The sequence below is a fragment of the Cherax quadricarinatus genome, unplaced genomic scaffold (assembly GCF_038502225.1).
Source record: "Cherax quadricarinatus isolate ZL_2023a unplaced genomic scaffold, ASM3850222v1 Contig2942, whole genome shotgun sequence".
NCBI classification, from domain to species: Eukaryota; Metazoa; Arthropoda; class Malacostraca; order Decapoda; family Parastacidae; genus Cherax; species Cherax quadricarinatus.
The window spans coordinates 23,230-32,734 of record NW_027197968.1 but is presented as its reverse complement, the minus strand read 5'-3'; positions in this window follow the sequence as shown (position 1 = coordinate 32,734).

Here is a 9,505-nt window from a genome sequence, read left to right as displayed (position 1 = left end):
TGGGGACCAAATTGACACATCCATGTGACATACCAAGTTGGTATAGTTACCAGTTCAATGTCTAGTGCTCCTTACATTATTGGTAACTTTCATGATATGATGAAATTTGCATTTTTCTATTGGTTGTGTTTGTTTTCAGAGCATCGCCTGTGTTTAATGCCTTCTTGTCTAACCTGTCGCATGTCCTGGATCATAATTTTTCCATGGGTACCCTACTGCTTCAAGGTAGTAGGTTGGTAGACAGCAACCACCCAGGGAAGTACTACCGTCCTGCCAGATGACTGTGAAACAAAAACCTGTAATTGTTTTGCATGATGGTAGGATTGCTGGTTTCTTTTTCTGTCTCATAAACACGCTAAGATAACAGGGATATCTTGCTACTCCTACTAACACTTTGGTCACACTTCACAGACACGCACATGCATATATATATATACATACATCTAGGTTTTTCTCCTTTTTCTAAATAGCTCTTGTTCTTTTTTATTTCTTCTATTGTCCATGGGGAAGTGGAAAAGAATCTTTCCTCCGTAAGCCATGCGTGTCGTATGAGGCGACTAAAATGCCGGGAGCAATGGGCTAGTAACCCCTTCTCCTGTATACAATTACTAAAAAAGAGAAGAAGAAAAACTTTATAAAACTGGGTTGCTTAAATGTGCGTGGATGTAGTGCGGATGACAAGAAACAGATGATTGCTGATGTTATGAATGAAAAGAAGTTGGATGTCCTGGCCCTAAGCGAAACAAAGCTGAAGGGGGTAGGAGAGTTTCAGTGGGGGGAAATAAATGGGATTAAATCTGGAGTATCTGAGAGAGTTAGAGCAAAGGAAGGGGTAGCAGTAATGTTAAATGATCAGTTATGGAAGGAGAAAAGAGAATATGAATGTGTAAATTCAAGAATTATGTGGATTAAAGTAAAGGTTGGATGCGAGAAGTGGGTCATAATAAGCGTGTATGCACCTGGAGAAGAGAGGAATGCAGAGGAGAGAGAGAGATTTTGGGAGATGTTAAGTGAATGTATAGGAGCCTTTGAACCAAGTGAGAGAGTAATTGTGGTAGGGGACTTGAATGCTAAAGTAGGAGAAACTTTTAGAGAGGGTGTGGTAGGTAAGTTTGGGGTGCCAGGTGTAAATGATAATGGGAGCCCTTTGATTGAACTTTGTATAGAAAGGGGTTTAGTTATAGGTAATACATATTTTAAGAAAAAGAGGATAAATAAGTATACACGATATGATGTAGGGCGAAATGACAGTAGTTTGTTGGATTATGTATTGGTAGATAAAAGACTGTTGAGTAGACTTCAGGATGTACATGTTTATAGAGGGGCCACAGATATATCAGATCACTTTCTAGTTGTAGCTACACTGAGAGTAAAAGGTAGATGGGATACAAGGAGAATAGAAGCATCAGGGAAGAGAGAGGTGAAGGTTTATAAACTAAAAGAGGAGGCAGTTAGGGTAAGATATAAACAGCTATTGGAGGATAGATGGGCTAATGAGAGCATAGGCAATGGGGTCGAAGAGGTATGGGGTAGGTTTAAAAATGTAGTGTTAGAGTGTTCAGCAGAAGTTTGTGGTTACAGGAAAGTGGGTGCAGGAGGGAAGAGGAGCGATTGGTGGAATGATGATGTAAAGAGAGTAGTAAGGGAGAAAAAGTTAGCATATGAGAAGTTTTTACAAAGTAGAAGTGATGCAAGGAGGGAAGAGTATATGGAGAAAAAGAGAGAGGTTAAGAGAGTGGTGAAGCAATGTAAAAAGAGAGCAAATGAGAGAGTGGGTGAGATGTTATCAACAAATTTTGTTGAAAATAAGAAAAAGTTTTGGAGTGAGATTAACAAGTTAAGAAAGCCTAGAGAACAAATGGATTTGTCAGTTAAAAATAGGAGAGGAGAGTTATTAAATGGAGAGTTAGAGGTATTGGGAAGATGGAAGGAATATTTTGAGGAATTGTTAAATGTTGATGAAGATAGGGAAGCTGTGATTTCGTGTATAGGGCAAGGAGGAATAACATCTTGTAGGAGTGAGGAAGAGCCAGTTGTGAGTGTGGGGGAAGTTCGTGAGGCAGTAGGTAAAATGAAAGGGGGTAAGGCAGCCGGGATTGATGTGATAAAGATAGAAATGTTAAAAGCAGGTGGGGATATAGTTTTGGAGTGGTTGGTGCAATTGTTTAATAAATGTATGGAAGAGGGTAAGGTACCTAGGGATTGGCAGAGAGCATGCATAGTTCCTTTGTATAAAGGCAAAGGGGATAAAAGAGAGTGCAAAAATTATAGGGGGATAAGTCTGTTGAGTGTACCTGGTAAAGTGTATGGTAGAGTTATAATTGAAAGAATTAAGAGTAAGACGGAGAATAGGATAGCAGATGAACAAGGAGGCTTTAGGAAAGGTAGGGGGTGTGTGGACCAGGTGTTTACAGTGAAACATATAAGTGAACAGTATTTAGATAAGGCTAAAGAGGTCTTTGTGGCATTTATGGATTTGGAAAAGGCGTATGACAGGGTGGATAGGGGGGCAATGTGGCAGATGTTGCAAGTGTATGGTGTAGGAGGTAGGTTACTGAAAGCAGTGAAGAGTTTTTACGAGGATAGTGAGGCTCAAGTTAGAGTATGTAGGAAAGAGGGAAATTTTTTCCCAGTAAAAGTAGGCCTTAGACAAGGATGTGTGATGTCACCGTGGTTGTTTAATATATTTATAGATGGGGTTGTAAGAGAAGTAAATGCGAGGGTCTTGGCAAGAGGCGTGGAGTTAAAAGATAAAGAATCACACACAAAGTGGGAGTTGTCACAGCTGCTCTTTGCTGATGACACTGTGCTCTTGGGAGATTCTGAAGAGAAGTTGCAGAGATTGGTGGATGAATTTGGTAGGGTGTGCAAAAGAAGAAAATTAAAGGTGAATACAGGAAAGAGTAAGGTTATGAGGATAACAAAAAGATTAGGTGATGAAAGATTGAATATCAGATTGGAGGGAGAGAGTATGGAGGAGGTGAACGTATTCAGATATTTGGGAGTGGACGTGTCAGCGGATGGGTCTATGAAAGATGAGGTGAATCATAGAATTGATGAGGGAAAAAGAGTGAGTGGTGCACTTAGGAGTCTGTGGAGACAAAGAACTTTGTCCTTGGAGGCAAAGAGGGGAATGTATGAGAGTATAGTTTTACCAACGCTCTTATATGGGTGTGAAGCGTGGGTGATGAATGTTGCAGCGAGGAGAAGGCTGGAGGCAGTGGAGATGTCATGTCTGAGGGCAATGTGTGGTGTGAATATAATGCAGAGAATTCGTAGTTTGGAAGTTAGGAGGAGGTGCGGGATTACCAAAACTGTTGTCCAGAGGGCTGAGGAAGGGTTGTTGAGGTGGTTCGGACATGTAGAGAGAATGGAGCGAAACAGAATGACTTCAAGAGTGTATCAGTCTGTAGTGGAAGGAAGGCGGGGTAGGGGTCGGCCTAGGAAGGGTTGGAGGGAGGGGGTAAAGGAGGTTTTGTGTGCGAGGGGCTTGGACTTCCAGCAGGCATGCTTGAGCGTGTTTGATAGGAGTGAATGGAGACAAATGGTTTTTAATACTTGACGTGCTGTTGGAGTGTGAGCAAAGTAACATTTATGAAGGGATTCAGGGAAACCGGCAGGCCGGACTTGAGTCCTGGAGATGGGAAGTACAGTGCCTGCACTCTGAAGGAGGGGTGTTAATGTTGCAGTTTAAAAACTGTAGTGTAAAGCACCCTTCTGGCAAGACAGTGATGGAGTGAATGATGGTGAAAGTTTTTCTTTTTCGGGCCACCCTGCCTTGGTGGGAATCGGCCGGTGTGATAATAAAAAATAAATACTTATGGAGATATAAGGCCGCAAAATCAGCACTTGTTGCTCACTTGATGGCAACATGAAGCGCTGCTGCTTGCAGAAGTGTTGCCGATATACCTTTTTTTCTCATTTTTTTTAAATTTGTATAGTTTTTATGTTCTGATAATTACAATTTGTAGTAGTTCTTGTGATTTCATAGTTAATCTTTGTTCTGATGCTAATATTAGGTACTGAAATAGTACTCAAATAATCACAAACACAATGACAGGTGAACATTTTTGCGTTTACATTAAAGCATATATGTGAACAATACGTATTTAGATAATGGTAGGGAAGTTTTCATTGCATTCATGGATTTAGAAAAGGCATATGATGAAGTGGATAGGGGAGCAATGTGGTAGAGGTTGCAAGTGTATGGAACAGGTAGTAAGTTACTAAATGCTGTAAAGAGTTTTTATGAGGATAGTGAGGCTCAGGTTAGGGAGTGTAGAAGAGAGGGAGACTACTTCCCAGTAAAAGTAGGTCTTAGACAGGGATGTGTAATGTCACCATGGTTGTTTAATATATTTATAGATGGGCTGTGAAAGAAGTAAATGCTAGGGTGTTGGGGAGAGGGGTGGGATTAAATTATGGGGAATCAAATACAAAATGGGAAGTAACACAGTTACTTTTTGCTGATGATACAATGCTCATGGGAGATTCTAAAGAAAAGTTGCAGTGGTTAGTGGACAAGTTTGAGAGGGTGAGTAAAGGTAGAAAGTTGAAAGTGAACATAAATAAGAGTAAGGTGATTTTTTTTTATTATCACACTGGCCGATTCCCACCAAGGCAGGGTGGCCCGAAAAAGAAAAACTTTCACCATCATTCACTCCATCACTGTCTTGCCAGAAGGGTGCTTTACACTACAGTTTTTAAACTGCAACATTAACACCCCTCCTTCAGAGTGCAGGCACTGTACTTCCCATCTCCAGGACTCAAGTCCGGCCTTCCGGTTTCCCTGAATCCCTTCATAAATGTTACTTTGCTCACACTCCAACAGCACGTCAAGTATTAAAAAAACCATTTGTCTCCATTCACTCCTATCAAACACGCTCATGCATGCCTGCTGGAAGTCCAAGCCCCTCGCACACAAAACCTCCTTTACCCCCTCCCTCCAACCTTTCCTAGGCCGACCCCTACCCCGCCTTCCTTCCACTACAGACTGATACACTCTTGAAGTCATTCTGTTTCGCTCCATTCTCTCTACATGTCCGAACCACCTCAACAACCCTTCCTCAGCCCTCTGGACAACAGTTTTGGTAATCCCGCACCTCCTCCTAACTTCCAAACTACGAATTCTCTGCATTATATTCACACCACACATTGCCCTCAGACATGACATCTCCACTGCCTCCAGCCTTCTCCTCGCTGCAACATTCATCACCCACGCTTCACACCCATATAAGAGCGTTGGTAAAACTATACTCTCATACATTCCCCTCTTTGCCTCCAAGGACAAAGTTCTTTGTCTCCACAGACTCCTAAGTGCACCACTCACTCTTTTCCCCTCATCAATTCTATGATTCACCTCATCTTTCATAGACCCATCCGCTGACACGTCCACTCCCAAATATCTGAATACGTTCACCTCCTCCATACTCTCTCCCTCCAATCTGATATTCAATCTTTCATCACCTAATCTTTTTGTTATCCTCATAACCTTACTCTTTCCTGTATTCACCTTTAATTTTCTTCTTTTGCACACCCTACCAAATTCATCCACCAATCTCTGCAACTTCTCTTCAGAATCTCCCAAGAGCACAGTGTCATCAGCAAAGAGCAGCTGTGACAACTCCCACTTTGTGTGTGATTCTTTATCTTTTAACTCCACGCCTCTTGCCAAGACCCTCGCATTTACTTCTCTTACAACCCCATCTATAAATATATTAAACAACCACGGTGACATCACACATCCTTGTCTAAGGCCTACTTTTACTGGGAAAAAATTTCCCTCTTTCCTACATACTCTAACTTGAGCCTCACTATCCTCGTAAAAACTCTTCACTGCTTTCAGTAACCTACCTCCTACACCATACACTTGCAACATCTGCCACATTGCCCCCCTATCCACCCTGTCATACGCCTTTTCCAAATCCATAAATGCCACAAAGACCTCTTTAGCCTTATCTAAATACTGTTCACTTATATGTTTCACTGTAAACACCTGGTCCACACACCCCCTACCTTTCCTAAAGCCTCCTTGTTCATCTGCTATCCTATTCTCCGTCTTACTCTTAATTCTTTCAATTATAACTCTACCATACACTTTACCAGGTACACTCAACAGACTTATCCCTCTATAATTTTTGCACTCTCTTTTATCCCCTTTGCCTTTATACAAAGGAACTATGCATGCTCTCTGCCAATCCCTAGGTACCTTACCCTCTTCCATACATTTATTAAATAATTGCACCAACCACTCCAAAACTATATCCCCACCTGCTTTTAACATTTCTATCTTTATCCCATCAATCCCGGCTGCCTTACCCCCTTTCATTTTGCCTACTGCCTCACGAACTTCCCCCACACTCACAACTGGCTCTTCCTCACTCCTACAAGATGTTATTCCTCCTTGCCCTATACACGAAATCACAGCTTCCCTATCTTCATCAACATTTAACAATTCCTCAAAATATTCCCTCCATCTTCCCAATACCTCTAACTCTCCATTTAATAACTCTCCTCTCCTATTTTTAACTGACAAATCCATTTGTTCTCTAGGCTTTCTTAACTTGTTAATCTCACTCCAAAACTTTTTCTTATTTTCAACAAAATTTGTTGATAACATCTCACCCACTCTCTCATTTGCTCTCTTTTTACATTGCTTCACCACTCTCTTAACCTCTCTCTTTTTCTCCATATACTCTTCCCTCCTTGCATCACTTCTACTTTGTAAAAACTTCTCATATGCTAATTTTTTCTCCCTTACTACTCTCTTTACATCATCATTCCACCAATTGCTCCTCTTCCCTCCTGCACCCACTTTCCTGTAACCACATGTATAGTGGTACCAGCACTCTTATATGGGTGTGAAGCTTGGGTTGTAAATGCTGCAGCGAGGAGGCGGTTGGAGGCAATGGAGATGGCTTGTCTAAGGGCAGTGTGTAGTGTAAATGTTGTGCAGAGAATTTGGAATGTGGAAATTAGGAGAAGGTATGGAGTTAATAAAAGTATTAGTCAGAGGACTGAAGAGGGGTTGTTGAGGTGGTTTGGTCATTTAGAGAGAATGGATTAAAGTAGAATGACTTGGAGAGTGTACAGATCTGTAGGGAAAGGGAGGTGGGGAGGGGTCATCCTTGAAAAGGTTGGAGGGAGGGGGTAAAGGAGGTTTTGTGGGTGAGGGGCTTGGACTTCCAACAAGCTTGCGTGAGCGTGAAGGTGGATGGTTTCTGGGACATGACGAGCTGTTGGAGTGTGAGCAGGGTAATATTTAGTGAAGGGATTCAGGGAAACCAGTTATTTTTATATAGCCGGACTTGAGTACTGGAAATGGGAAGTACAATGCCTGCACTTTAAAAGAGGGGTTTGGGATATTGGCAGTTTGGAAGGATATGTTATATATCTTTATATACATATGCTTCTAAACTGTTGTATCTGGGCATCTCTGCAAAGACAGTGATTATGTATGAGTGAGGTGAAAGTGTTGAATGATGATGAAAGTATTTTCTTTTTGGAGATTTTTTCTTTTTAGGTCACCCTGCCTCGGTGGGAGATGGCTGACTTGTTGAAAAAAAAAAAAGAATAATAATAATAATAATAAGTTCCCTTGAACCATGATGTAAGATGTATGTCACTTTACTGCTGACAGTGCAGCTAATGGTGACATTTGATGAGCAAACATTACCTTCACTTTATATGTTTTCACTGTTACAAATAAACATGTCTGTCTGTCTAGCTCTCTGTCTATCTGTCTGTGTGTCTGTCTTTCTGTCTATGTGTCTCTGTCTCTCTGTCTGCTAGTCTCTCTTGTCTCAGAGAATTGCTCATGAACCAAGTGGTATTACACACGATCATGTCTGCTTCCTGAGCAAGTGAAAATGCGTATTAGTTGACATTTATGTTTATTATGCATTATATCTACAAGCACAGTACGTATAGCACTTTGTCTGAATTTTTTGGGTTATCCTAGGTAATTTACGCTATGTATAGTAGCTGTATTTACGTATGTGTTTCTGTGAGATAGAGACAGAGACAGAGATACAGAGAAAGAGATAGTCAGAGATAGATACAAACAGACAGACGGAGATAGAGACAGCCAATCAGCCAGCCAGCTGCCCTGCCAGCTGCCCAGCCAGCTGCCCAGCCAGCTGCTGGTCAGCCAGCCAGCCAGCCAGCTGCTGGTCAGCCAGCCGCCAGCCAGCCAGCCGCCGGCCAGCCAGCCTGCCAAACACATATTACACGTTCCAGAATTGTTTCTTTTTACTTAAGACATAGGTTATAGGACATTCTGGCAGGATGACACTACCAGTGGTACCAAAATTGAAAGGGTGTTGCACAAATGCTGCACATGGGTTATTATCGAGGTCTTTGATGTTTCCACAACCACTTGTGGCCACATCCACCTCAGAGCCACTAAACTTGGGGTCAACATCACTTTCCTCTTAAAAGGAGAGTATTGATACGACATGACATCAGGGAATCCTTGGTGTTTGCCACGCTGTTTGGTCTAGCTGGCACTCAGTTGAATTGGTGCTCCCACAAGGTACTAAGTGGTCCCAGATTTTTTAATACTGCACACACTGAGGGTTAAGACCCATTCTATGCTGACCAGGAATCTCAGGCAATCGTGCCAAATTTGAAGGCAAGAAAAATAAAACGTAGATCTACGTTTGGAGCGCTAGCGGTAAGAACGTAGATCTGTGTTTGGATAGTTAAGGGGTTAATGATATGGTGGCTTGGTAACTCATAGCAGGACATCTCAGGATTCTCTAAGGCTACTGGCTGTGCCCCAAATGCCTTCTGGGCTTGTGTGATGGATGGATTTGTGCCCATAGTCTACTCTGCCGTGATGTCTTGAGTTCAAATTTATCAGTCATTTTTGTCTATAGACAAATTAATGTGGGCAGAAATAAGTCACTGACATGGGAAAATTGCATAGATCATTAGATTACATAAAGCAAGCCATCAGACAAAGAAAACAGTAAAAACCATCGTCATGTGTGAACATTCAGTGAGGACCTGATTGCGTCAGTTTCCTTGAGAACGGTGTTGATGACATGTCCACATCAAAAGCATGTCATGGGAAGCCTAGAAAAGCATCCTCTCTAACATACCCAGAATTACTATGTGATCATTTGCTCGAATCTTTCAAGCAGTGTGGTGCAAAGATTTTTATGCAAGATAGTGCTTCTTACCACACTGCAAAATGCACTGTTTACTGGCTTCATGACTTTGAGGTACCCTTTTTTGATATAGTCCAGGAAATTCCCCATACTTGAACACCATTGAGAATCTTTGGGGTGTGATAAAGAGAGATCTATGAGGAAAAGGATATTAGCCCACTCCCACAACTGGAGGTTGCCATCCACAAGTTGTGGGGGAATTTACCCCATGAAACCCTGAATAATGTGTGTTAATCATTTCCTAGATGATTGAAGGATGCGAGGCATAAGGGACGACCTATCCTGTGGTCATGGTTGGAGAGAGGACTGACATTCTTTAATTGTGAGCACAG